This window comes from Triturus cristatus, chromosome 1_1 (assembly GCF_964204655.1).
Source record: "Triturus cristatus chromosome 1_1, aTriCri1.1, whole genome shotgun sequence".
NCBI lineage: Eukaryota > Metazoa > Chordata > Amphibia > Caudata > Salamandridae > Triturus > Triturus cristatus.
In genome coordinates, this window is record NC_140579.1 from 712,419,292 (window position 1) to 712,446,730 (window position 27,439).

The window sequence follows — 27,439 nt, forward strand, 5'->3', positions numbered from 1 at the left end:
CAAAGGGAAGTGGGTGTAACCACCCACTACCCTGACCCTCCTAGAGGAGTGGTCATAGAGCTAGTCCCTCCCATCTTTTCACTATAAGATACCACACATTGCCAATGCAATTTAGATTACACCTGGACGACGCTCTACGAAGAAGAATCCTGGCCCTTCAACTTTCTACTATCTCTAGAAGACCGAAGGATCTCCCTTGGAGTCAAGGAGTGACTCCCCTGCTTGGCAGGCACCAAAACTACTGAACTACGGTTGCAAACTTTACCGCTCCTGCCAGAGCCCGAAGTCCCTGCGTCCCCTGAAGCGGGTTTCCTGACCTCGCGACGGCCATTTTGAGTCCCCAGTGAAGCTGTGGCATCTGGACCCCACGAGTGACGAGGAACAGCAATACCAGGGAACCGTGCACTGATTTCGAGTGCAAGCCCTAAACTACGTCCAACGAAGTTGTGCTTTGGACCACTTGTTGTTCAAGTCCCGAGCAGGTCTAGTACCGAAGATCAGCGGCCTACCTCTTCCCGAGTGACCGTGGGCTGTTGGTGAACTCTTCCTGCAAAGGCGTCTTTGCGGTTGCTTGCCCGTTGGCTAGCGACTCTCCAAAAGACTTCAACATCACCTTCAAGGGCTCGCCTGGTTGCTCTGGGCCTGCCCTCACTTACCCTTGCTGGGTAAGTCCATCAGACCTTGCTGGTCTGCTCCATCGACAATCTTACATCCACACGAGACTTGCAGTTGCCAAGGCTTGTTGGCTCCAAACCAAGTGCCGACACCGTCAACAGCTGCAGACGTCGTGGGACCCTCCGAATCCAGCTGCTGGTCTTCCTCAATCCCTCCTGGTCTTCGTGAGCGAAGAGACAAGACGACATCAGCGACCTGAAGAGACGCGACAGCTGTGGTCATCCATCTTGCTGGCCACCGGTCACTGGCAAGTGACTTTGAACTCTGTCCCCTCAATTTCCAGGTCCTCTGCAACTCCAATCCATCTTCGGATTCCAGCGGACACTTCTCTCGACGACGCAAGCAGCAAGTCTTCAGTGATCTCCATTGAAAACAGCATCGCGACCCGACACCAAAGGACACGTATGCACCCGGCTTCCCTGGGTGAGGTAACTCTTGCATTACGGTGCCCAAGTGCGCATTGGCTCTCGAAGTACTTACCCTGTAAGTTCTTTGCTTGTTGTCCACTCCGAAGTGCCCTAGAACTGTAAAATACAAACCGCGACATTTGCCATTGAAACGCATTGAAACCCGCGTGTGTTTTTAGACACTGCACGCGTCTCCTGTGGGCTGATTACTTACCTGCTAACACTGCAGAAGTGAAGCCCCAGCGATTCCCAAGGCCCTAGGCCTCTTACTTTTGCAAGTCGAGTTTGTTAAACCACTATTTTAGTATATGGTCTGATACGCCCCTAGGGCTACAGCCATATTTGTGCTTAATTTATTGAGAACTGTTGATCTTTTGAATGTTTACCTGGCTCTAATCTCATAAAGAGATTCGTAGAGTATATTTAGAAATAAATACATATATATTTGATATATATACCTGTGTGGTGTCTTTTCATTTGGTAATTCAAGAGATTATAAGGTAAAACAAGCTGCTTTACATTCCTCAGAGACTTAGCCTGAAGGCTGCTCTCCACAGCTACCACTAGGATAGCTTTCTTTAAAAGGTTGTCTTTAAACCTATCTACCAAGAGTCGAATTGGACTGGTGCAAGGTGGCCACTATAACTAGTGACCAGCATATGCCAGGCCAACTTCTCACACTCTACAACAGCTCTGCTGACCTGGTTCTATGGCTCTACAACAGCTGTGCTGACCTGGTTCTCTGGCTCTAGAGCAGGTCTGCTGACCTGGTTCTCTGGCTCTAAAGCAGCTCTGCTGCCCTGGTCCTCTGGCTCTAAAGCAGCTTTGCTGACCTGGTTCTCAGGCTGTACAACGGCTCTGCTGACCTGGTTCTTTGGCTGTAGAGCAGCTCTGCTGACCTTGTACTCTGGCTGTACAGCAGCTCTGCTGAACTGGTTCTCTGGCTCTATAGCGGCTCTGCTGACCCGGTTCTCTGGCTCTACAGCGGCTCTGCTGACCTGGTTCTCTGGGTCTACAGCGGCTCTGCTGACCTGGTTCTCTGGGTCTACAGTGGCTCTGCTGACCTGGTTCTCTGGCTCTAGAGCAGCTCTGCTGACCTGGTTCTTTGGCTGTAGAGCAGCTCTGCTGACCTTGTTCTCTGGCTGTACAGCAGCCCTGCTGACCTGGTTTTCTGGCTCTACAACGGCTCTGCTGACCTGGTTCTCTGGCTCTACAGCAGCTCTGCTGACCTGGTTCTCTGGCTCTACAGCAGCTCTGCTGACCTGGTTCTCTGGCTCTACAGCAGCTCTGCTGACCTGGTTCTTAGGCCCTAGAGCAGCTCTGCTGACCTGGTTCTCAGGCTGTGCAACAGATCTGCTGACCTGTTTCTCTGGCTGTGAAGCAGCTTTGCTGACTGGGTTCTCTGGCTCTACAAAGGCTCTGCTGGCCTGGTTCTGTGGCTCTAAAGCAGCTCCGCTGACCTGGTTCTCTGGCTCTACAGCCGCTCTGTTGACCTGGTTCTCTGGCTCTAAAGCAGCTCTGCTGACCTGGCTCTCTGGCTCTAGAGCGACTCTGCTGACCTGGGTCTCTGGCTCTAGAGCGGCTCTGCTGACCTGGGTCTCTGGCTCTAGAGCGGCTCTGCTGACCTGGGTCTCTGGCTCTACAGCAGCTCTGCTGACCTGGCTCTCTGGCTCTACAGCTGCTCTGTTGGCCTGGTTCTCTGGCTCTAGAGCGGCTTTGCTGACCTGGTTCTCTGGCTCTAGAGCGGCTCTGCTGACCTGGTTCTCTGGCTCTAGAGTGGCTCTGCTCTCCTGGATCTCTGGCTCTACAGCAGCTCTGTTGACCTGGTTCTCTGGCTCTAGAGCAGCTCTGCTGACCTGGTTCTCTGGCTCTAGAGCAGCTCTGCTGACCTGGTTCTCTGGCTCTAGAGCAGCTCTGCTGACCTGGTTCTCTGGCTCTAGAGCAGCTCTGCTGACCTGGATCTCTGGCTCTAGAAAAGCTTTGCTGACCTGGTTGTCAGGCTGTGCAACGGCTCTGCTGACCTGGTTCTCAGGTTGTACAACGGCTCTGCTGACCTTGTTCTCTGGCTGTAGAGCAGCTCTGCTGACCAGGTACTCTGGCTCTACAGCAGCTCTGCTGACCTGGTTCTCTGGCTCTAGAGTGGCTCTGCTGTCCTGGTTCTCTGGCTCTACAGCAGCTCTGCTGACCTGGTTCTCTGGCTCTACAGCAGCTCTGATGACCTGGTTCTCTGGCTCTACAGCAGCTCTGCTGACCTGGTTCTCTGGCTCTAAATCAGCTCTGCTGACCTGGTTATCTGGCTCTAAAGCAGCTCTGCTGACTTGTTCTCTGGCCCTACAGCAGCTCTGCTGACCTGGTTCTCTGGCTCTACAGCAGCTCTGCTGACCTGGTTCTTAGGCCCTAGAGCAGCTCTGCTGACCTGGTTCTCAGGCTGTACAACGGATCTACTTACCTGGTTTTATGGCTCTACAGCAGCTTTGCTGACCTGTTTCTCAGGCTGTACAACGGCTCTGTTGACCTGGTTCTTTGGCTGTAGCACAGCTCTGCTGACCTTGTTCTCTGGCTGTACAGCAGCTCTGCTGACCTGGTTCACTGGTTTTACAGCAGCTCTACTGACCTAGTTCTCTGGCTCTAGAGCAGCTCTACTGACCTGGTTCTCTGGCTCTACAACGGCTTTCCTGACCCGGTTCTCTGGCTCTAAAGCAGATCTGCTGACTGGTTCTCTGGCTCTATAACAGCTCTGCTGACCTGGTTCTCTGGCTCTAGAGCAGCTCTGCTGACCTGGTTCTCTGGCTCTAGAGCAGCTCTGCTGACCTGGTTCTCTGGCTCTAGAGCAGCTCTGCTGACCTGGTTCTCTGGCTCTAGAGCAGCTCTGCTGACCTGGTTCTCTGGCTCTAAAGCAGCTCTGCTGACCTGGTTCTCTGGCTCTACAACGGCTTTGCTGACCTGGTTCTCTGGCTCTAGAGTGGCTCTGCTGTCCTGGTTCTCTGGCTCTACAGCAGCTCTGCTGACCTGGTTCTCTGGCTCTAGAGAGGCTCTGCTGACCTAGTTCTCTGGCTCTAAAGGAGCTCTGCTGACCTGGTTCTCTGGCTCTAGAGCAGCTTTGCTGACCTGGTTCTCAGGCTGCACAACGGCTCTGCTGACCTGGTTCTCTGGCTGTACAGCAGATCTGCTGACCTGGTTCTCAGGCTGCACAACGGCTCTGCTGACTTGGTTCTCTAGCTGTACAGCAGATCTGCTGACCTGGATCTCTGGCTCTACAGCGGCTCTGCTGACCTGGTTCTCCGGGTCTACAGCGGCTCTGCTGACCTGGTTCTCTGGGTCTACAGCGGCTCTGCTGACCTGGTTCTCTGGGTCTACAGCGGCTCTGCTGACCTGGTTCTCTGGGTCTACAGCGGCTCTGCTGACCTGGTTCTCTGGGTCTACAGCGGCTCTGCTGACCTGGTTCTCTGGGTCTACAGCGGCTCTGCTGACTTGGTTCTCTGGCTCTACAGCGACTCTGCTGGCCTGGTTCTCTGGCTCTAAAGCAGCTCTGCTGACCTAGTTCTCTGGCTCTAAAGCAGCTCTGCTGACCTAGTTCTCTGGCTCTAAAGCAGCTTTGGTGACCTGGTTCTCTGGCTCTACAATGGCTCTGCTGACCTGTTTCTCTGGCTCTAAAGCAGCTCTGCTGAACTGGTTCTCTGGCTCTAAAGCAGCTCTGCTGACCTGGTTCTTAGGCTCTAGAGCAGCCCTGCTGACCTGGTTCTCTGCCTTTGAAGGAGCACTGCTGACCTTGTTCTCTGGCTCTAGAGCAGCTTTGCTGACCTGGTTCTCAGGCTGTACAACGGCTCTTCTGACCTGGTTCTTTGGCTGTAGAGCAGCTCTGCTGACCTTGTTCTCTCGCTGTACAGCAGCTCTGCTGACCTGGTTCTCTGGCTCTATAGCGGCTCTGCTGACCTGGTTCTCTGGCTCTACAACGGCTCTGCTGACCTGGTTCTCTGGCTCTATAACGGCTCTGCTGACCTGGTTCTCTGGCTCTACAACGGCTCTGCTGACCTTGTTCTCAGGCTCTAGAGCAGCTCTGCTGACCTGGTTCTCTGGCTCTACAGCAGCTCTGCGTACCTGGTTCTCTGGGTCTACAGCAGCTCTGCTGACCTGGTTCTGTGGCTCTACAGCAGCTCTGCTGACCTGGTTCTCTGGCTCTACAGCAGCTCTGCTGACTTGGTTCTCTGGCTCTAGAACAGCTCTGCTGACCTGGTTCTTAGGCCCTAGAGTAGCTCTGCTGACTGGTTCTCTGGCTCTACAACGGCTCTGCTGACCTATTTCTCTGGCTGTGAATTAGCTTTGCTGACCTGGTTCTGTGGCTCTAAAGCAGCTCCGCAGACCTGGTTCTCTGGCTCTAGAGCAGCTCTGCTGACCTGGTTCTCTCGCTCTAGAACGGCTCTGCTGACCTGGTTCTCTTGCTCTAGAACGGCTCTGCTGACCTGGTTCTCTGGCTCTAGAACGGCTCTGCTGACCTGGTTCTCTGGCTCTAGAACGGCTCTGCTGTCCTGGTTCTCTGGCTCTACAGCAGCTCTGCTGACCTGGTTCTCTGGCTCTAGAGCAGCGCTGCTGACCTGGTTCTCTGGCTCTACAACAGCTCTGCTGACCTGGTTCTCTGGTTCTACAACAGCTCTGCTGACCTGGTTCTCTGGCTCTAGAGCAGCTCTGCTGACCTGGTTCTCTGGCTCTAAAGCAGCTCTGCTGCCCTGGTCCTCTGGCTCTAGAGCGGCTTTGCTGACCTGGTTCTCAGGCTGTACAACGGCTCTGCTGACCTGGTTCTTTGGCTGTAGAGCAGCTCTGCTGACCTTGTTCTCTGGCTGTACAGCAGCTCTGCTGACCTGGTTCTCTGGCTCTATAGCGCCTCTGCTGACCCGGTTCTCTGGCTCTACAGCGGCTCTGCTGACCTGGTTCTCTGGGTCTACAGCGGCTCTGCTGACCTGGTTCTCTGGGTCTACAGTGGCTCTGCTGACCTGGTTCTCTGGGTCTACAGTGGCTCTGCTGACCTGGTTCTCTGGCTCTACAGCAGCTCTGCTGATCTGGTACTCTGGGTCTAGAGCAGCTCTGCTGACCTGGTTCTTTGGCTGTAGAGCAGCTCTGCTGACCTTGTTCTCTGGCTGTACAGCAGCTCTGCTGACCTGGTTCTCTGGCTCTACAACGGCTCCGCTGACCTGGTTCTCTGGCTCTACAGCAGCTCTGCTGACCTGGCTCTCTGGCTCTACAGCAGCTCTGCTGACCTGGTTCTCTGGCTCTACAGCAGCTTTGCTGACCTGGTTCTTAGGCCCTAGAGCAGCTCTGCTGGCCTGGTTCTGTGGCTCTAAAGCAGCTCCGCTGGCCTGGTTCTGTGGCTCTAAAGCAGCTCTGCTGAACTGGTTCTCTGGCTCTAAAGCAGCTCTGCTGACCTGGTTCTTAGGCTCTAGAGCAGCTTTGCTGACCTGGTTCTCAGGCTGTACAACGGCTCTTCTGACCTGGTTCTTTGGCTGTGGAGCAGCTCTGCTGACCTTGTTCTCTCGCTGTACAGCAGCTCTGCTGACCTGGTTCTCAGTCTCTAGAGCAGCTCTGCTGACCTGGTTCTCTGGCTCTACAGCGGCTCTATTGACCTGGTTCTCTGGCTCTAAAGCAGCTCTGGTGACCTGGTTCTCTGGCTCTAGAGCGGCTCGGCTGACCTGGGTCTCAGGCTCTACAGCGGCTTTGCAGATCTGGTTCTCTGGCTCTACAGCAGCTCTGCTGAGCTGGTTCTCTGGCTCTAGAGCGGCTCTGCTGACCTGGTTCTCTGGCTCTAGAACGGCTCTGCTGACCTGGTTCTCTGGCTCTAGAACGGCTCTGTTGTCCTGGTTCTCTGGCTGTACAGCAGCTCCGCTGACCTGGTTCTCTGGCTCTAGAGCAGCTCTGCTGACCTGGTTCTCTGGCTCTATGTAGGAGAGTAGGATCTGCACTTGTGTTGCCCCCACTTTTTTTCTGATGTATACACTGGTTTCTGGCTATAGTCTGGCTGGGTCCCTGCTAATCAGGGCTCCAGTCTAACTGATCTCTCTAAACAACTTGGTGTGCATTTTAGATGCACTAGTGATTGGATACTGTGGTACCTTATGAGCCCCTAGTATATGGTACCTTAGGTACCTAGGGCATTGGTACTTCACAGGCCTACCAGGGGCTGCAGCATGTATTATACCACCCCTGGGAAGCATTCACAATCTGACACCACAGGCCTGCTACTGCAGCCTGTGTGAGGTAGTGTTAGCACTCCTCACTGAGGTATAGGTTCCTATATCTCACCATACACACTCATATAAACCTATCAGTCACCCCTATGGTAGGCCCTATCAATCCCAAGGGCAGGGTGCATGGTTTACAATGTGAGGGGGTGCTTCTGCCTGAGCAGGACCCCTCTGCAGCTGGCAGAGTCTATTCTCTGCTGCTGTTTGTGGATGCGGTTAAACCATATACTCTTAAGTGCATTATAACCTCGCGGTAAATGCTAACTTTGGAATGACTGCATCAAAACATGTCGTGTTTGGTGTCAAACAACTTGGAATCCTACCCCCACACCAGTAACTGGTGTGGGAGTAGGATCCCACCCTTCTAGAGGGGACGACATGTGTACATTGTACTACACGGTAGAAATCATCTAGAGCCCTGGCATCACAAAATGGATGCCACCAGCACAGACACCGGGCTGCCCTCCTGCTGCTGACCGAAACTCGCAGTGGAGGGAGCTCAACAAAGGGCTTCCTGTCACAGGGAGGTGTCACCACCTCCCAGACAGGATTTAGTGTATTGGAGCTGGGTGGGTGCACTCTTAGAGTGCTTTGAAGTCCTGCACTGGGGGAGCAGTAGGCTCCTCTGTGCATATGCCAGCTCAAACCGGTTCAGGGGCTACCTGCCCCTGCTCTGGCGCAAAACTGGACAAAGGGAAGTGGGTGTAACCACCCACTACCCTGACCCTCCTAGAGGAGTGGTCATAGAGCTAGTCCCTCCCATCTTTTCACTATAAGATACCACACATTGCCAATGCAATTTAGATTACACCTGGACGACGCTCTACGAAGAAGAATCCTGGCCCTTCAACTTTCTACTATCTCTAGAAGACCGAAGGATCTCCCTTGGAGTCAAGGAGTGACTCCCCTGCTTGGCAGGCACCAAAACTACTGAACTACGGTTGCAAACTTTACCGCTCCTGCCAGAGCCCGAAGTCCCTGCGTCCCCTGAAGCGGGTTTCCTGACCTCGCGACGGCCATTTTGAGTCCCCAGTGAAGCTGTGGCATCTGGACCCCACGAGTGACGAGGAACAGCAATACCAGGGAACCGTGCACTGATTTCGAGTGCAAGCCCTAAACTACGTCCAACGAAGTTGTGCTTTGGACCACTTGTTGTTCAAGTCCCGAGCAGGTCTAGTACCGAAGATCAGCGGCCTACCTCGTCCCGAGTGACCGTGGGCTGTTGGTGAACTCTTCCTGCAAAGGCGTCTTTGCGGTTGCTTGCCCGTTGGCTAGCGACTCTCCAAAAGACTTCAACATCACCTTCAAGGGCTCGCCTGGTTGCTCTGGGCCTGCCCTCACTTACCCTTGCTGGGTAAGTCCATCAGACCTTGCTGGTCTGCTCCATCGACAATCTTACATCCACACGAGACTTGCAGTTGCCAAGGCTTGTTGGCTTCAAACCAAGTGCCGACACCGTCAACAGCTGCAGACGTCGTGGGACCCTCCGAATCCAGCTGCTGGTCTTCCTCAATCCCTTCTGGTCCTCGTGAGCGAAGAGACAAGACGACATCAGCGACCTGAAGAGACGCGACAGCTGTGGTCATCCATCTTGCTGGCCACCGGTCACTGGCAAGTGACTTTGAACTCTGTCCCCTCAATTTCCAGGTCCTCTGCAACTCCAATCCATCTTCGGATTCCAGCGGACACTTCTCTCGACGACGCAAGCAGCAAGTCTTCAGTGATCTCCATTGAAAACAGCATCGCGACCCGACACCAAAGGACACGTATGCACCCGGCTTCCCTGGGTGAGGTAACTCTTGCATTACGGTGCCCAAGTGCGCATTGGCTCTCGAAGTACTTACCCTGTAAGTTCTTTGCTTGTTGTCCACTCCGAAGTGCCCTAGAACTGTAAAATACAAACCGCGACATTTGCCATTGAAACGCATTGAAACCCGCGTGTGTTTTTAGACACTGCACGCGTCTCCTGTGGGCTGATTACTTACCTGCTAACACTGCAGAAGTGAAGCCCCAGCGATTCCCAAGGCCCTAGGCCTCTTACTTTTGCAAGTCGAGTTTGTTAAACCACTATTTTAGTATATGGTCTGATACGCCCCTAGGGCTACAGCCATATTTGTGCTTAATTTATTGAGAACTGTTGATCTTTTGAATGTTTACCTGGCTCTAATCTCATAAAGAGATTCGTAGAGTATATTTAGAAATAAATACATATATATTTGATATATATACCTGTGTGGTGTCTTTTCATTTGGTAATTCAAGAGATTATAAGGTAAAACAAGCTGCTTTACATTCCTCAGAGACTTAGCCTGAAGGCTGCTCTCCACAGCTACCACTAGGATAGCTTTCTTTAAAAGGTTGTCTTTAAACCTATCTACCAAGAGTCGAATTGGACTGGTGCAAGGTGGCCACTATAACTAGTGACCAGCATATGCCAGGCCAACTTCTCACACTCTACAACAGCTCTGCTGACCTGGTTCTATGGCTCTACAACAGCTGTGCTGACCTGGTTCTCTGGCTCTAGAGCAGGTCTGCTGACCTGGTTCTCTGGCTCTAAAGCAGCTCTGCTGCCCTGGTCCTCTGGCTCTAAAGCAGCTTTGCTGACCTGGTTCTCAGGCTGTACAACGGCTCTGCTGACCTGGTTCTTTGGCTGTAGAGCAGCTCTGCTGACCTTGTACTCTGGCTGTACAGCAGCTCTGCTGAACTGGTTCTCTGGCTCTATAGCGGCTCTGCTGACCCGGTTCTCTGGCTCTACAGCGGCTCTGCTGACCTGGTTCTCTGGGTCTACAGCGGCTCTGCTGACCTGGTTCTCTGGGTCTACAGTGGCTCTGCTGACCTGGTTCTCTGGCTCTAGAGCAGCTCTGCTGACCTGGTTCTTTGGCTGTAGAGCAGCTCTGCTGACCTTGTTCTCTGGCTGTACAGCAGCCCTGCTGACCTGGTTTTCTGGCTCTACAACGGCTCTGCTGACCTGGTTCTCTGGCTCTACAGCAGCTCTGCTGACCTGGTTCTCTGGCTCTACAGCAGCTCTGCTGACCTGGTTCTCTGGCTCTACAGCAGCTCTGCTGACCTGGTTCTTAGGCCCTAGAGCAGCTCTGCTGACCTGGTTCTCAGGCTGTGCAACAGATCTGCTGACCTGTTTCTCTGGCTGTGAAGCAGCTTTGCTGACTGGGTTCTCTGGCTCTACAAAGGCTCTGCTGGCCTGGTTCTGTGGCTCTAAAGCAGCTCCGCTGACCTGGTTCTCTGGCTCTACAGCCGCTCTGTTGACCTGGTTCTCTGGCTCTAAAGCAGCTCTGCTGACCTGGCTCTCTGGCTCTAGAGCGACTCTGCTGACCTGGGTCTCTGGCTCTAGAGCGGCTCTGCTGACCTGGGTCTCTGGCTCTACAGCAGCTCTGCTGACCTGGCTCTCTGGCTCTACAGCTGCTCTGTTGGCCTGGTTCTCTGGCTCTAGAGCGGCTTTGCTGACCTGGTTCTCTGGCTCTAGAGCGGCTCTGCTGACCTGGTTCTCTGGCTCTAGAGTGGCTCTGCTCTCCTGGATCTCTGGCTCTACAGCAGCTCTGTTGACCTGGTTCTCTGGCTCTAGAGCAGCTCTGCTGACCTGGTTCTCTGGCTCTAGAGCAGCTCTGCTGACCTGGTTCTCTGGCTCTAGAGCAGCTCTGCTGACCTGGTTCTCTGGCTCTAGAGCAGCTCTGCTGACCTGGATCTCTGGCTCTAGAAAAGCTTTGCTGACCTGGTTGTCAGGCTGTGCAACGGCTCTGCTGACCTGGTTCTCAGGTTGTACAACGGCTCTGCTGACCTTGTTCTCCGGCTGTAGAGCAGCTCTGCTGACCAGGTACTCTGGCTCTACAGCAGCTCTGCTGACCTGGTTCTCTGGCTCTAGAGTGGCTCTGCTGTCCTGGTTCTCTGGCTCTACAGCAGCTCTGCTGACCTGGTTCTCTGGCTCTACAGCAGCTCTGATGACCTGGTTCTCTGGCTCTACAGCAGCTCTGCTGACCTGGTTCTCTGGCTCTAAATCAGCTCTGCTGACCTGGTTATCTGGCTCTAAAGCAGCTCTGCTGACTTGTTCTCTGGCCCTACAGCAGCTCTGCTGACCTGGTTCTCTGGCTCTACAGCAGCTCTGCTGACCTGGTTCTTAGGCCCTAGAGCAGCTCTGCTGACCTGGTTCTCAGGCTGTACAACGGATCTACTTACCTGGTTTTATGGCTCTACAGCAGCTTTGCTGACCTGTTTCTCAGGCTGTACAACGGCTCTGTTGACCTGGTTCTTTGGCTGTAGCACAGCTCTGCTGACCTTGTTCTCTGGCTGTACAGCAGCTCTGCTGACCTGGTTCACTGGCTCTACAGCAGCTCTACTGACCTAGTTCTCTGGCTCTAGAGCAGCTCTACTGACCTGGTTCTCTGGCTCTACAACGGCTTTCCTGACCCGGTTCTCTGGCTCTAAAGCAGATCTGCTGACTGGTTCTCTGGCTCTATAACAGCTCTGCTGACCTGGTTCTCTGGCTCTAGAGCAGCTCTGCTGACCTGGTTCTCTGGCTCTAGAGCAGCTCTGCTGACCTGGTTCTCTGGCTCTAGAGCAGCTCTGCTGACCTGGTTCTCTGGCTCTAGAGCAGCTCTGCTGCCCTGGTTCTCTGGCTCTAAAGCAGCTCTGCTGACCTGGTTCTCTGGCTCTACAACGGCTTTGCTGACCTGGTTCTCTGGCTCTAGAGTGGCTCTGCTGTCCTGGTTCTCTGGCTCTACAGCAGCTCTGCTGACCTGGTTCTCTGGCTCTAGAGAGGCTCTGCTGACCTAGTTCTCTGGCTCTAAAGGAGCTCTGCTGACCTGGTTCTCTGGCTCTAGAGCAGCTTTGCTGACCTGGTTCTCAGGCTGCACAACGGCTCTGCTGACCTGGTTCTCTGGCTGTACAGCAGATCTGCTGACCTGGTTCTCAGGCTGCACAACGGCTCTGCTGACTTGGTTCTCTAGCTGTACAGCAGATCTGCTGACCTGGATCTCTGGCTCTACAGCGGCTCTGCTGACCTGGTTTTCTGGGTCTACAGCGGCTCTGCTGACCTGGTTCTCCGGGTCTACAGCGGCTCTGCTGACCTGGTTCTCTGGGTCTACAGCGGCTCTGCTGACCTGGTTCTCTGGGTCTACAGCGGCTCTGCTGACCTGGTTCTCTGGGTCTACAGCGGCTCTGCTGACCTGGTTCTCTGGGTCTACAGCGGCTCTGCTGACCTGGTTCTCTGGGTCTACAGCGGCTCTGCTGACTTGATTCTCTGGCTCTACAGCGACTCTGCTGGCCTGGTTCTCTGGCTCTAAAGCAGCTCTGCTGACCTAGTTCTCTGGCTCTAAAGCAGCTCTGCTGACCTAGTTCTCTGGCTCTAAAGCAGCTTTGGTGACCTGGTTCTCTGGCTCTACAATGGCTCTGCTGACCTGTTTCTCTGGCTCTAAAGCAGCTCTGCTGAACTGGTTCTCTGGCTCTAAAGCAGCTCTGCTGACCTGGTTCTTAGGCTCTAGAGCAGCCCTGCTGACCTGGTTCTCTGCCTTTGAAGGAGCACTGCTGACCTTGTTCTCTGGCTCTAGAGCAGCTTTGCTGACCTGGTTCTCAGGCTGTACAACGGCTCTTCTGACCTGGTTCTTTGGCTGTAGAGCAGCTCTGCTGACCTTGTTCTCTCGCTGTACAGCAGCTCTGCTGACCTGGTTCTCTGGCTCTATAGCGGCTCTGCTGACCTGGTTCTCTGGCTCTACAACGGCTCTGCTGACCTGGTTCTCTGGCTCTATAACGGCTCTGCTGACCTGGTTCTCTGGCTCTACAACGGCTCTGCTGACCTTGTTCTCAGGCTCTAGAGCAGCTCTGCTGACCTGGTTCTCTGGCTCTACAGCAGCTCTGCGTACCTGGTTCTCTGGGTCTACAGCAGCTCTGCTGACCTGGTTCTGTGGCTCTACAGCAGCTCTGCTGACCTGGTTCTCTGGCTCTACAGCAGCTCTGCTGACTTGGTTCTCTGGCTCTAGAACAGCTCTGCTGACCTGGTTCTTAGGCCCTAGAGTAGCTCTGCTGACTGGTTCTCTGGCTCTACAACGGCTCTGCTGACCTATTTCTCTGGCTGTGAAGCAGCTTTGCTGACCTGGTTCTGTGGCTCTAAAGCAGCTCCGCAGACCTGGTTCTCTGGCTCTAGAGCAGCTCTGCTGACCTGGTTCTCTCGCTCTAGAACGGCTCTGCTGACCTGGTTCTCTTGCTCTAGAATGGCTCTGCTGACCTGGTTCTCTGGCTCTAGAACGGCTCTGCTGACCTGGTTCTCTGGCTCTAGAACGGCTCTGCTGTCCTGGTTCTCTGGCTCTACAGCAGCTCTGCTGACCTGGTTCTCTGGCTCTAGAGCAGCGCTGCTGACCTGGTTCTCTGGCTCTACAACAGCTCTGCTGACCTGGTTCTCTGGTTCTACAACAGCTCTGCTGACCTGGTTCTCTGGCTCTAGAGCAGCTCTGCTGACCTGGTTCTCTGGCTCTAAAGCAGCTCTGCTGCCCTGGTCCTCTGGCTCTAGAGCGGCTTTGCTGACCTGGTTCTCAGGCTGTACAACGGCTCTGCTGACCTGGTTCTTTGGCTGTAGAGCAGCTCTGCTGACCTTGTTCTCTGGCTGTACAGCAGCTCTGCTGACCTGGTTCTCTGGCTCTATAGCGCCTCTGCTGACCTGGTTCTCTGGGTCTACAGCGGCTCTGCTGACCTGGTTCTTAGGCCCTAGAGTAGCTCTGCTGACTGGTTCTCTGGCTCTACAACGGCTCTGCTGACCTATTTCTCTGGCTGTGAAGCAGCTTTGCTGACCTGGTTCTGTGGCTCTAAAGCAGCTCCGCAGACCTGGTTCTCTGGCTCTAGAGCAGCTCTGCTGACCTGGTTCTCTCGCTCTAGAACGGCTCTGCTGACCTGGTTCTCTTGCTCTAGAACGGCTCTGCTGACCTGGTTCTCTGGCTCTAGAACGGCTCTGCTGACCTGGTTCTCTGGCTCTAGAACGGCTCTGCTGTCCTGGTTCTCTGGCTCTACAGCAGCTCTGCTGACCTGGTTCTCTGGCTCTAGAGCAGCGCTGCTGACCTGGTTCTCTGGCTCTACAACAGCTCTGCTGACCTGGTTCTCTGGTTCTACAACAGCTCTGCTGACCTGGTTCTCTGGCTCTAGAGCAGCTCTGCTGACCTGGTTCTCTGGCTCTAAAGCAGCTCTGCTGCCCTGGTCCTCTGGCTCTAGAGCGGCTTTGCTGACCTGGTTCTCAGGCTGTACAACGGCTCTGCTGACCTGGTTCTTTGGCTGTAGAGCAGCTCTGCTGACCTTGTTCTCTGGCTGTACAGCAGCTCTGCTGACCTGGTTCTCTGGCTCTATAGCGCCTCTGCTGACCTGGTTCTCTGGGTCTACAGCGGCTCTGCTGACCTGGTTCTCTGGGTCTACAGTGGCTCTGCTGACCTGGTTCTCTGGGTCTACAGTGGCTCTGCTGACCTGGTTCTCTGGCTCTACAGCAGCTCTGCTGATCTGGTACTCTGGGTCTAGAGCAGCTCTGCTGACCTGGTTCTTTGGCTGTAGAGCAGCTCTGCTGACCTTGTTCTCTGGCTGTACAGCAGCTCTGCTGACCTGGTTCTCTGGCTCTACAACGGCTCCGCTGACCTGGTTCTCTGGCTCTACAGCAGCTCTGCTGACCTGGCTCTCTGGCTCTACAGCAGCTCTGCTGACCTGGTTCTCTGGCTCTACAGCAGCTTTGCTGACCTGGTTCTTAGGCCCTAGAGCAGCTCTGCTGACCTGGTTCTCAGGCTGTACAACGGATCTGCTGACCTGTTTCTCTGGCTGTGAAGCATCTTTGCTGACCGGGTTCTCTGGCTCTACAAAGGCTCTGCTGGCCTGGTTCTGTGGCTCTAAAGCAGCTCCGCTGGCCTGGTTCTGTGGCTCTAAAGCAGCTCTGCTGAACTGGTTCTCTGGCTCTAAAGCAGCTCTGCTGACCTGGTTCTTAGGCTCTAGAGCAGCTTTGCTGACCTGGTTCTCAGGCTGTACAACGGCTCTTCTGACCTGGTTCTTTTGCTGTGGAGCAGCTCTGCTGACCTTGTTCTCTCGCTGTACAGCAGCTCTGCTGACCTGGTTCTCAGGCTCTAGAGCAGCTCTGCTGACCTGGTTCTCAGTCTCTAGAGCAGCTCTGCTGACCTGGTTCTCTGGCTCTACAGCGGCTCTATTGACCTGGTTCTCTGGCTCTAAAGCAGCTCTGGTGACCTGGTTCTCTGGCTCTAGAGCGGCTCGGCTGACCTGGGTCTCAGGCTCTACAGCGGCTTTGCAGATCTGGTTCTCTGGCTCTACAGCAGCTCTGCTGAGCTGGTTCTCTGGCTCTAGAGCGGCTCTGCTGACCTGGTTCTCTGGCTCTAGAACGGCTCTGCTGACCTGGTTCTCTGGCTCTAGAACGGCTCTGTTGTCCTGGTTCTCTGGCTGTACAGCAGCTCCGCTGACCTGGTTCTCTGGCTCTAGAGCAGCTCTGCTGACCTGGTTCTCTGGCTCTATGTAGGAGAGTAGGATCTGCACTTGTGTTGCCCCCACTTTTTTTCTGATGTATACACTGGTTTCTGGCTATAGTCTGGCTGGGTCCCTGCTAATCAGGGCTCCAGTCTAACTGATCTCTCTAAACAACTTGGTGTGCATTTTAGATGCACTAGTGATTGGATACTGTGGTACCTTATGAGCCCCTAGTATATGGTACCTTAGGTACCTAGGGCATTGGTACTTCACAGGCCTACCAGGGGCTGCAGCATGTATTATACCACCCCTGGGAAGCATTCACAATCTGACACCACAGGCCTGCTACTGCAGCCTGTGTGAGGTAGTGTTAGCACTCCTCACTGAGGTATAGGTTCCTATATCTCACCATACACACTCATATAAACCTATCAGTCACCCCTATGGTAGGCCCTATCAATCCCAAGGGCAGGGTGCATGGTTTACAATGTGAGGGGGTGCTTCTGCCTGAGCAGGACCCCTCTGCAGCTGGCAGAGTCTATTCTCTGCTGCTGTTTGTGGATGCGGTTAAACCATATACTCTTAAGTGCATTATAACCTCGCGGTAAATGCTAACTTTGGAATGACTGCATCAAAACATGTCGTGTTTGGTGTCAAACAACTTGGAATCCTACCCCCACACCAGTAACTGGTGTGGGAGTAGGATCCCACTCTTCTAGAGGGGACGACATGTGTACATTGTACTACACGGTAGAAATCATCTAGAGCCCTGGCATCACAAAATGGATGCCACCAGCACAGACACCGGGCTGCCCTCCTGCTGCTGACCGAAACTCGCAGTGGAGGGAGCTCAACAAAGGGCTTCCTGTCACAGGGAGGTGTCACCACCTCCCAGACAGGATTTAGTGTATTGGAGCTGGGTGGGTGCACTCTTAGAGTGCTTTGAAGTCCTGCACTGGGGGAGCAGTAGGCTCCTCTGTGCATATGCCAGCTCAAACCGGTTCAGGGGCTACCTGCCCCTGCTCTGGCGCAAAACTGGACAAAGGGAAGTGGGTGTAACCACCCACTACCCTGACCCTCCTAGAGGAGTGGTCATAGAGCTAGTCCCTCCCATCTTTTCACTATAAGATACCACACATTGCCAATGCAATTTAGATTACACCTGGACGACGCTCTACGAAGAAGAATCCTGGCCCTTCAACTTTCTACTATCTCTAGAAGACCGAAGGATCTCCCTTGGAGTCAAGGAGTGACTCCCCTGCTTGGCAGGCACCAAAACTACTGAACTACGGTTGCAAACTTTACCGCTCCTGCCAGAGCCCGAAGTCCCTGCGTCCCCTGAAGCGGGTTTCCTGACCTCGCGACGGCCATTTTGAGTCCCCAGTGAAGCTGTGGCATCTGGACCCCACGAGTGACGAGGAACAGCAATACCAGGGAACCGTGCACTGATTTCGAGTGCAAGCCCTAAACTACGTCCAACGAAGTTGTGCTTTGGACCACTTGTTGTTCAAGTCCCGAGCAGGTCTAGTACCGAAGATCAGCGGCCTACCTCGTCCCGAGTGACCGTGGGCTGTTGGTGAACTCTTCCTGCAAAGGCGTCTTTGCGGTTGCTTGCCCGTTGGCTAGCGACTCTCCAAAAGACTTCAACATCACCTTCAAGGGCTCGCCTGGTTGCTCTGGGCCTGCCCTCACTTACCCTTGCTGGGTAAGTCCATCAGACCTTGCTGGTCTGCTCCATCGACAATCTTACATCCACACGAGACTTGCAGTTGCCAAGGCTTGTTGGCTTCAAACCAAGTGCCGACACCGTCAACAGCTGCAGACGTCGTGGGACCCTCCGAATCCAGCTGCTGGTCTTCCTCAATCCCTTCTGGTCCTCGTGAGCGAAGAGACAAGACGACATCAGCGACCTGAAGAGACGCGACAGCTGTGGTCATCCATCTTGCTGGCCACCGGTCACTGGCAAGTGACTTTGAACTCTGTCCCCTCAATTTCCAGGTCCTCTGCAACTCCAATCCATCTTCGGATTCCAGCGGACACTTCTCTCGACGACGCAAGCAGCAAGTCTTCAGTGATCTCCATTGAAAACAGCATCGCGACCCGACACCAAAGGACACGTATGCACCCGGCTTCCCTGGGTGAGGTAACTCTTGCATTACGGTGCCCAAGTGCGCATTGGCTCTCGAAGTACTTACCCTGTAAGTTCTTTGCTTGTTGTCCACTCCGAAGTGCCCTAGAACTGTAAAATACAAACCGCGACATTTGCCATTGAAACGCATTGAAACCCGCGTGTGTTTTTAGACACTGCACGCGTCTCCTGTGGGCTGATTACTTACCTGCTAACACTGCAGAAGTGAAGCCCCAGCGATTCCCAAGGCCCTAGGCCTCTTACTTTTGCAAGTCGAGTTTGTTAAACCACTATTTTAGTATATGGTCTGATACGCCCCTAGGGCTACAGCCATATTTGTGCTTAATTTATTGAGAACTGTTGATCTTTTGAATGTTTACCTGGCTCTAATCTCATAAAGAGATTCGTAGAGTATATTTAGAAATAAATACATATATATTTGATATATATACCTGTGTGGTGTCTTTTCATTTGGTAATTCAAGAGATTATAAGGTAAAACAAGCTGCTTTACATTCCTCAGAGACTTAGCCTGAAGGCTGCTCTCCACAGCTACCACTAGGATAGCTTTCTTTAAAAGGTTGTCTTTAAACCTATCTACCAAGAGTCGAATTGGACTGGTGCAAGGTGGCCACTATAACTAGTGACCAGCATATGCCAGGCCAACTTCTCACACTCTACAACAGCTCTGCTGACCTGGTTCTATGGCTCTACAACAGCTGTGCTGACCTGGTTCTCTGGCTCTAGAGCAGGTCTGCTGACCTGGTTCTCTGGCTCTAAAGCAGCTCTGCTGCCCTGGTCCTCTGGCTCTAAAGCAGCTTTGCTGACCTGGTTCTCAGGCTGTACAACGGCTCTGCTGACCTGGTTCTTTGGCTGTAGAGCAGCTCTGCTGACCTTGTACTCTGGCTGTACAGCAGCTCTGCTGAACTGGTTCTCTGGCTCTATAGCGGCTCTGCTGACCCGGTTCTCTGGCTCTACAGCGGCTCTGCTGACCTGGTTCTCTGGGTCTACAGCGGCTCTGCTGACCTGGTTCTCTGGGTCTACAGTGGCTCTGCTGACCTGGTTCTCTGGCTCTAGAGCAGCTCTGCTGACCTGGTTCTTTGGCTGTAGAGCAGCTCTGCTGACCTTGTTCTCTGGCTGTACAGCAGCCCTGCTGACCTGGTTTTCTGGCTCTACAACGGCTCTGCTGACCTGGTTCTCTGGCTCTACAGCAGCTCTGCTGACCTGGTTCTCTGGCTCTACAGCAGCTCTGCTGACCTGGTTCTCTGGCTCTACAGCAGCTCTGCTGACCTGGTTCTTAGGCCCTAGAGCAGCTCTGCTGACCTGGTTCTCAGGCTGTGCAACAGATCTGCTGACCTGTTTCTCTGGCTGTGAAGCAGCTTTGCTGACTGGGTTCTCTGGCTCTACAAAGGCTCTGCTGGCCTGGTTCTGTGGCTCTAAAGCAGCTCCGCTGACCTGGTTCTCTGGCTCTACAGCCGCTCTGTTGACCTGGTTCTCTGGCTCTAAAGCAGCTCTGCTGACCTGGCTCTCTGGCTCTAGAGCGACTCTGCTGACCTGGGTCTCTGGCTCTAGAGCGGCTCTGCTGACCTGGGTCTCTGGCTCTAGAGCGGCTCTGCTGACCTGGGTCTCTGGCTCTACAGCAGCTCTGCTGACCTGGCTCTCTGGCTCTACAGCTGCTCTGTTGGCCTGGTTCTCTGGCTCTAGAGCGGCTTTGCTGACCTGGTTCTCTGGCTCTAGAGCGGCTCTGCTGACCTGGTTCTCTGGCTCTAGAGTGGCTCTGCTCTCCTGGATCTCTGGCTCTACAGCAGCTCTGTTGACCTGGTTCTCTGGCTCTAGAGCAGCTCTGCTGACCTGGTTCTCTGGCTCTAGAGCAGCTCTGCTGACCTGGTTCTCTGGCTCTAGAGCAGCTCTGCTGACCTGGTTCTCTGGCTCTAGAGCAGCTCTGCTGACCTGGATCTCTGGCTCTAGAAAAGCTTTGCTGACCTGGTTGTCAGGCTGTGCAACGGCTCTGCTGACCTGGTTCTCAGGTTGTACAACGGCTCTGCTGACCTTGTTCTCTGGCTGTAGAGCAGCTCTGCTGACCAGGTACTCTGGCTCTACAGCAGCTCTGCTGACCTGGTTCTCTGGCTCTAGAGTGGCTCTGCTGTCCTGGTTCTCTGGCTCTACAGCAGCTCTGCTGACCTGGTTCTCTGGCTCTACAGCAGCTCTGATGACCTGGTTCTCTGGCTCTACAGCAGCTCTGCTGACCTGGTTCTCTGGCTCTAAATCAGCTCTGCTGACCTGGTTATCTGGCTCTAAAGCAGCTCTGCTGACTTGTTCTCTGGCCCTACAGCAGCTCTGCTGACCTGGTTCTCTGGCTCTACAGCAGCTCTGCTGACCTGGTTCTTAGGCCCTAGAGCAGCTCTGCTGACCTGGTTCTCAGGCTGTACAACGGATCTACTTACCTGGTTTTATGGCTCTACAGCAGCTTTGCTGACCTGTTTCTCAGGCTGTACATTGGCTCTGTTGACCTGGTTCTTTGGCTGTAGCACAGCTCTGCTGACCTTGTTCTCTGGATGTACAGCAGCTCTGCTGACCTGGTTCACTGGCTCTACAGCAGCTCTACTGACCTAGTTCTCTGGCTCTAGAGCAGCTCTACTGACCTCGTTCTCTGGCTCTACAACGGCTTTCCTGACCCGGTTCTCTGGCTCTAAAGCAGATCTGCTGACTGGTTCTCTGGCTCTATAACAGCTCTGCTGACCTGGTTCTCTGGCTCTAGAGCAGCTCTGCTGACCTGGTTCTCTGGCTTTAGAGCAGCTCTGCTGACCTGGTTCTCTGGCTCTAGAGCAGCTCTGCTGACCTGGTTCTCTGGCTCTAGAGCAGCTCTGCTGCCCTGGTTCTCTGGCTCTAAAGCAGCTCTGCTGACCTGGTTCTCTGGCTCTACAACGGCTTTGCTGACCTGGTTCTCTGGCTCTAGAGTGGCTCTGCTGTCCTGGTTCTCTGGCTCTACAGCAGCTCTGCTGACCTGGTTCTCTGGCTCTAGAGAGGCTCTGCTGACCTAGTTCTCTGGCTCTAAAGGAGCTCTGCTGACCTGGTTCTCTGGCTCTAGAGCAGCTTTGCTGACCTGGTTCTCAGGCTGCACAACGGCTCTGCTGACCTGGTTCTCTGGCTGTACAGCAGATCTGCTGACCTGGTTCTCAGGCTGCACAACGGCTCTGCTGACTTGGTTCTCTAGCTGTACAGCAGATCTGCTGACCTGGATCTCTGGCTCTACAGCGGCTCTGCTGACCTGGTTTTCTGGGTCTACAGCGGCTCTGCTGACCTGGTTCTCCGGGTCTACAGCGGCTCTGCTGACCTGGTTCTCTGGGTCTACAGCGGCTCTGCTGACCTGGTTCTCTGGGTCTACAGCGGCTCTGCTGACCTGGTTCTCTGGGTCTACAGCGGCTCTGCTGACCTGGTTCTCTGGGTCTACAGCGGCTCTGCTGACCTGGTTCTCTGGGTCTACAGCGGCTCTGCTGACTTGGTTCTCTGGCTCTACAGCGACTCTGCTGGCCTGGTTCTCTGGCTCTAAAGCAGCTCTGCTGACCTAGTTCTCTGGCTCTAAAGCAGCTCTGCTGACCTAGTTCTCTGGCTCTAAAGCAGCTTTGGTGACCTGGTTCTCTGGCTCTACAATGGCTCTGCTGACCTGTTTCTCTGGCTCTAAAGCAGCTCTGCTGAACTGGTTCTCTGGCTCTAAAGCAGCTCTGCTGACCTGGTTCTTAGGCTCTAGAGCAGCCCTGCTGACCTGGTTCTCTGCCTTTGAAGGAGCACTGCTGACCTTGTTCTCTGGCTCTAGAGCAGCTTTGCTGACCTGGTTCTCAGGCTGTACAACGGCTCTTCTGACCTGGTTCTTTGGCTGTAGAGCAGCTCTGCTGACCTTGTTCTCTCGCTGTACAGCAGCTCTGCTGACCTGGTTCTCTGGCTCTATAGCGGCTCTGCTGACCTGGTTCTCTGGCTCTACAACGGCTCTGCTGACCTGGTTCTCTGGCTCTATAACGGCTCTGCTGACCTGGTTCTCTGGCTCTACAACGGCTCTGCTGACCTTGTTCTCAGGCTCTAGAGCAGCTCTGCTGACCTGGTTCTCTGGCTCTACAGCAGCTCTGCGTACCTGGTTCTCTGGGTCTACAGCAGCTCTGCTGACCTGGTTCTGTGGCTCTACAGCAGCTCTGCTGACCTGGTTCTCTGGCTCTACAGCAGCTCTGCTGACTTGGTTCTCTGGCTCTAGAACAGCTCTGCTGACCTGGTTCTTAGGCCCTAGAGTAGCTCTGCTGACTGGTTCTCTGGCTCTACAACGGCTCTGCTGACCTATTTCTCTGGCTGTGAAGCAGCTTTGCTGACCTGGTTCTGTGGCTCTAAAGCAGCTCCACAGACCTGGTTCTCTGGCTCTAGAGCAGCTCTGCTGACCTGGTTCTCTCGCTCTAGAACGGCTCTGCTGACCTGGTTCTCTTGCTCTAGAACGGCTCTGCTGACCTGGTTCTCTGGCTCTAGAACGGCTCTGCTGACCTGGTTCTCTGGCTCTAGAACGGCTCTGCTGTCCTGGTTCTCTGGCTCTACAGCAGCTCTGCTGACCTGGTTCTCTGGCTCTAGAGCAGCGCTGCTGACCTGGTTCTCTGGCTCTACAACAGCTCTGCTGACCTGGTTCTCTGGTTCTACAACAGCTCTGCTGACCTGGTTCTCTGGCTCTAGAGCAGCTCTGCTGACCTGGTTCTCTGGCTCTAAAGCAGCTCTGCTGCCCTGGTCCTCTGGCTCTAGAGCGGCTTTGCTGACCTGGTTCTCAGGCTGTACAACGGCTCTGCTGACCTGGTTCTTTGGCTGTAGAGCAGCTCTGCTGACCTTGTTCTCTGGCTGTACAGCAGCTCTGCTGACCTGGTTCTCTGGCTCTATAGCGCCTCTGCTGACCCGGTTCTCTGGCTCTACAGCGGCTCTGCTGACCTGGTTCTCTGGGTCTACAGCGGCTCTGCTGACCTGGTTCTCTGGGTCTACAGTGGCTCTGCTGACCTGGTTCTCTGGGTCTACAGTGGCTCTGCTGACCTGGTTCTCTGGCTCTACAGCAGCTCTGCTGATCTGGTACTCTGGGTCTAGAGCAGCTCTGCTGACCTGGTTCTTTGGCTGTAGAGCAGCTCTGCTGACCTTGTTCTCTGGCTGTACAGCAGCTCTGCTGACCTGGTTCTCTGGCTCTACAACGGCTCCGCTGACCTGGTTCTCTGGCTCTACAGCAGCTCTGCTGACCTGGCTCTCTGGCTCTACAGCAGCTCTGCTGACCTGGTTCTCTGGCTCTACAGCAGCTTTGCTGACCTGGTTCTTAGGCCCTAGAGCAGCTCTGCTGACCTGGTTCTCAGGCTGTACAACGGATCTGCTGACCTGTTTCTCTGGCTGTGAAGCATCTTTGCTGACCGGGTTCTCTGGCTCTACAAAGGCTCTGCTGGCCTGGTTCTGTGGCTCTAAAGCAGCTCCGCTGGCCTGGTTCTCTGGCTCTACAGCAGCTCTGCTGACCTGGTTCTCTGGCTCTAGAGCGACTCTGCTGACCTGGGTCTCTGGCTCTAGAGCGGCTCTGCTGACCTGGGTCTCTGGCTCTACAGCAGCTCTGCTGACCTGGGTCTCTGGCTCTACAGCTGCTCTGTTGACCTGCTTCTCTGGCTCTAGAGCGGCTCTGCTGACCTGGTTCTCTGGCTCTAGAGCGGCTCTGCTGACCTGGTTCTCTGGCTCTACAGCAGCACTGTTGACCTGGTTCTCTGGCTCTAGAGCAGCTCTGCTGACCTGGTTCTCTGGCCCTACAACAGCTCTGCTGACCTGATTCTCTGGCTCTACAACAGCTCTGCTGACCTGGTTCTCTGGCTCTAGAGCAGCTCTGATGACCTGGTTCTCTGGCTCTAAAGCAGCTCTCCTGACTTGGTTCTCTGGCTCTAGAGCAGCTTTGCTGAACTGGTTGTCAGGCTGTGCAACGGCTCTGCTGCCCTGGTTCTCAGGTTGTACAACGGCTCTGCTGACCTTGTTCTCTGGCTGTAGAGCAGCTCTGCTGACCTGATTCTCTGGCTCTACAGCAGCTCTGCTGACCTGGTTCTCTGGCTCTACAGCAGCTCTGCTGACCTGGTTCTCTGACTCTACAGCAGCTCTGCTGACCTGGTTCTCTGGGTCTAGAGCAGCTCTGCTGACCTGGTTCTCTGGCTCTACAGCAGCTCTACTGACCTGGTTCTCTGGCTCTACAGCAGCTCTGCTGACCTGGTTCTCTGGCTCTAAAGCAGCTCTGCTGACCTGGTTCTCTGGCTCTAAAGCAGCTCTGCTGACTTGTTCTCTGGCCCTACAGCAGCTCTGCTGACCTGGTTCTCTGGCTCTACAGCAGCTCTGCTGACCTGGTTCTTAGGCCCTAGAGCAGCTCTGCTGACCTGGTTCTCAGGCAGTACAACGGATCTGCTTACCTGGTTTTATGGCTCTACAGCAGCTTTGCTGACCTGGTTCTCAGGCTGTACAACAGCTCTGTTGACCTGGTTCTTTGGCTGTAGCACAGCTCTGCTGACCTTGTTCTCTGGCTGTACAGCAGCTCTGCTGACCTGGTTCACTGGCTCTACAGCGGCTCTGCTGACCTGATTCTCTTGCTCTACAAACGGCTCTGCTGACAAGGTTCTCAGGCTCTAAAGCAGCTTTGCTGATCTAGTTCTCTGGCTCTGCTGACCTGGTTCTATGGCTCTACAGCAGCTCTACTGACCTAGTTCTCTGGCTCTAGAGCAGCTCTACTGACCTGGTTCTCTGGCTCTACAACGGCTTTCCTGACCTGGTTCTCTGGCTCTAAAGCAGCTCTGCTGACTGGTTCTCTGGCTCTACAACGGCTCTGCTGACCTGTTTCTCTGGCTGTGAAGTAGCTTTGCTGACCTGGTTCTCTGGCTCTACAACGGCTCTGCTGGCCTGGTTCTGTGGCTCTAAAGCAGCTCCGCTGACCTGGTTCTCTGGCTCTACAGCAGCTCTGCTGACCTGGTTCTCTGGCTCTAGAGCAGCTCTGCTGACCTAGTTCTCTGGCTCTAAAGCAGCTCTGCTGACCTGGTTCTCTGGCTCTAGAGCAGCTTTGCTGACCTGGTTCTCAGGCTGCACAACAGCTCTGATGACCTGGTTCTCTGGCTCTATAGCAGCTCTGCTGAGCTGGTTCTCTGGTTCTAGTGCAGCTCTGCTGACCTGGGTCTCTGGTTCTAGAGCAGCTCTGCTGACCTGGTTCTCTGGCTCTAGAGCAGCTCTGCTGACCTGGTTCTCTGGCTCTAGAACAGCTCTGCTGACCTGGTTGCGACAGATATAGGGTTGATTCTGAAGAAAAGTTACCCAGGAGTAAATTTCCAACATTCTGGAATTGGCAGAGGATTGTAGAAGTACTGCCGGGAAACCATGATGACAATCACACTTTCTTGAGGTGTGGAATTCTTTGTAAACCTCAATTTTTGGAAACAAATATAGGTAACGTACATTTACGCATTCGCGCAAATCCCTCCCAATTACAGAAACTCATTCCCCTGCATTGTAAACAATTTTGGGTGAGTCTGTTCTCCGTTTCCACCCTCCTTAAAGACGTACTCCTGCCCAGACAATATTACATTTTGGACCGTATCACATAAGGGAATGGATTGCGAGAACATCCACAAACACACAAGCTTGGCGGGGAGAAACTTGCAGTCCCACAGCATTCCCACCACGTAACGTCCGCGCCCCGCCCCTTGGTCGCACAATACATGGAAGTAAATCTCTTTACTAGTGTTATAAATCTACACTCTGATTCCTACGCCTGGATTAACCTCTGACGGCCGTGCGCGTGCACATCTCCTGTCCGCGATGGCACAGCGAGCAGGAGACAGGAGGGACTGGCGATGTCCACGCGTTCACATCTCCTGTCCGTACGCGTGTACATCTCCTGTCCCCCTTCAGCCAAGAAGCCGACAACAATAGATCTCGACAAAGCGTGCAGAGCATGTGCTGCGTCACTAGGCGAGACTTAAAAGACTGTCACTCACCCCCTAGTTACCAGCAGATTGGACTAGGGAAACACTCTATGCCGGGATCACCAAACAATTCACTAGAAGACTACAAACCATCCAGAACTTAGAAGCCAGACTAATCCTCAACCTCCCACGCAGAATTCACATCAAACAACACCTCAGGGAACTACACTGGCTCCCTATACACAAGCACACTAAAATCAAACTACTCACACACACATTCAAGGCGCTCCACAACTCAGGCCCCAACTACCTATGTAAAGCGCTCTGATACCTACGGGTCAAGCTAGCGCTATATAAAACTTTTAAAATAAAATAAAAAATAAAATACCTAAACAGCCGTATCTCTTTCCACCAACCACCCAGACACCTCAGCTTAACAGGACTCCTATTTGCACACATCCTACACATACACAAAAACTGTCTGGAGGACTGGCGGTCTCTTACATCGCTCCTAAAGTGTGGAATGGCCTCCCACTCCACATCAGGACCTTCTCCTCTCTTTCTGAATTCCACAAGAAGCCGAAAAGCTGTATTTTCAATTAACCAACCTACCATATGAAGGGCTAGGTATACTCACCTCTTCAGAGTCAGGATCCCCTTGCAGGTTATAGAGCACTTTACAAATACACAAAACATAACACCATTGGCTTGCCACCATAACCACTTTGTCCTACTGTACGGAGTATAAGTTTTGCCACAAACCAAAATGTGCAATACAAGCATGAAAACATTTGCAAAGCTGAAAGAGGGAGATTTGAAAAAAGGAATCAGGGAAACATATTCTCAAAATCGGGTGTCTTCCACCTGAATGGTGTCTCCTGGCATGTATGATACAAACTCTCTTTTCAGTAGAAGCACACATCTTCGGACCAATCAGATACTGTACTTAGACCCAAACGTATGGGTGGAGCCTAAGCCCCTCTCTAATTAGTACTCTGAAAGCTCGTTTTTCAGTTGCTCACATAAAGTCAAGACTAACATAAATATCAATACATGGAAGGACAATAAAGTGTATTAGCCTGCATTTACACTGACACTAAATACATTTATGCTACTCCTTACCAGGTGTCACGCAGTAGCCGACAAGGCTGTATGCAGGATGCGTGAACTTTGGAAAGCAGGAGACATTCAACTGCAGCGAAGAGTTGAACCGCAAAGGGGACAGCCATGCTTAACGAGGTGGTCATTTGCTGCGGTTATCGCAAGTAGGGCTACGCATGTGCACGCATTCCGGGTTAAAGGGGGAAGAAAGACTACGCTAGCAGAATACCATACGACGTCTGTTAGCTGTGGCCAGATCCGCGCTCTCACTTTCCAGGAACTTCTATGGAGTTAGGATGTTAGTGGGAGCTCCACTGAAGGCACTAGTGTCGGGAAGAACATGCTCAGTAGTGAGAAGAGTGCCCAGCAAGCGCTCCCGACCCTAATGAGATGCTGAAGAGCCTATGGTTCCCTGCGATGCCTGGGCATGGCGCACATCGTTTATGCCGATGGAAAGTGCCAGGATAAAACTTGGAGAAGAAGCAATATAAAGTACTTTTATTATTTAGCATGGGTTT